The sequence below is a fragment of the Columba livia genome, chromosome 39, assembly GCF_036013475.1.
Source record: "Columba livia isolate bColLiv1 breed racing homer chromosome 39, bColLiv1.pat.W.v2, whole genome shotgun sequence".
Taxonomy (NCBI): domain Eukaryota; kingdom Metazoa; phylum Chordata; class Aves; order Columbiformes; family Columbidae; genus Columba; species Columba livia.
The window spans coordinates 58,351-60,075 of record NC_088640.1 but is presented as its reverse complement, the minus strand read 5'-3'; positions in this window follow the sequence as shown (position 1 = coordinate 60,075).

Below are 1,725 nucleotides of genomic sequence, written 5' to 3'. Positions count from 1 at the left end.
GACACGGGTGACACGGGTGACACGGGTGACACGGGTGACGGTGTGCCAGGTGACACTGGTGACCTGGGTGACCCAGGTGACCCGGGTGACCCGGCCGCTGTCCGCAGGTGCTGCTCGATGTCCCCGTGTCCGTCCCCACCCGGCTCCACCCCTCCCCCCCCGACCAGGGGCTGCTGGGGGGGCGGCTGCAGCTGCTGGACGGGGTGACTGGGGAACGGGGGACTGGGAGCACTGGGGGGACTGGGAGCACTGGGGGGCACTGGGAGCACTGGGGGGACTGGGAGCACTGGGGGGCACTGGGAGCACTGGGGGGGACTGGGAGCACTGGGGGGGCTGGGAGCACTGGGGGGACTGGGAGCACTGGGGGCACTGGGAGCACTGGGGGGGACTGGGAGCACTGGGGGGCACTGGGAACACTGGGGGCACTGGGAACACTGGGGGGACTGGGAGCACTGGGGGGGCACTGGGAGCACTGGGGGGACTGGGAGCACTGGGGGCACTGGGAACACTGGGGGCACTGGGAGCACTGGGGGGGACTGGGAGCACTGGGGGGGCTGGGAGCACTGGGGGGGCTGGGAGCACTGGGGGGCACTGGGAGCACTGGGGGGGCTGGGAGCACTGGGGGGACTGGGAGCACTGGGGGGCACTGGGAGCACTGGGGGGGCTGGGAGCACTGGGGGGCACTGGGAGCACTGGGGGGGACTGGGAGCACTGGGGGGGCTGGGAGCACTGGGGGGCACTGGGAACACTGGGGGGCACTGGGAGCACTGGGGGGCACTGGGAGCACTGGGGGGACTGGGAGCACTGGGGGGCACTGGGAACACTGGGGGGCACTGGGAGCACTGGGGGGGCTGGGAGCACTGGGGGGACTGGGAGCACTGGGGGGCACTGGGAACACTGGGGGGCACTGGGAGCACTGGGGGGCACTGGGAGCACTGGGGGGGACTGGGAGCACTGGGGGGCACTGGGAACACTGGGGGGCACTGGGAGCACTGGGGGCACTGGGAGCATCGGGGGGGCTGGGAGCACTGGGGGGGTACTGGGGGGGGTAGTGGTAGCCCTGGGGGGGGCACTGGGGGGGGCACTGGGAGGAACTGGGAGCACTGGGAGGGGCACTGGGAGGAACTGGGAGCACTGGGGGGCACTGGGGGGGCTGGGAGGAACTGGGGGGGACTGGGGGGGGTAGTGGTAGCCCTGGGGGGGGCACTGGGGGGGCACTGGGGGGGGCACTGGGAGGAACTGGGAGCACTGGGGGGGGCACTGGGGGGGACTGGGAGCACTGGGGGGGGTACTGGGAGGAACTGGGTGCACTGGGAGCACTGGTGGGGCACTGGGAGGAACTGGGGGGGGACTGGGAGCACTGGGGAGCACTGGGGGGGGCACTGGGGGGGCTGGGGGGACTGGGGGGGACTGGGAACACTGGGGGGGAGCACTGGGAGGAACTGGGGGGCACTGGGAGTACTGGAGCACTGGGGGGGCACTGGGGGGACTGGGAGCACTGGGGGGGGCACTGGGAGGAACTGGGGGAGCACTGGGAGCACTGGGAACATTGGGGGGGCACTGGGGGGGGTACTGGGAGGAACTGGTGGCACTGGGAGCGCTGGGGGGGGCACTGGGAGCACTGGGAGGAACTGGGGGGGCACTGGGAGGAATTGGGGGGGCACTGGGAGCACTGGGAGGAACTGGGAGCACTGGGGGGGGGGGCCTGGGAGAACTGGGGGGGAC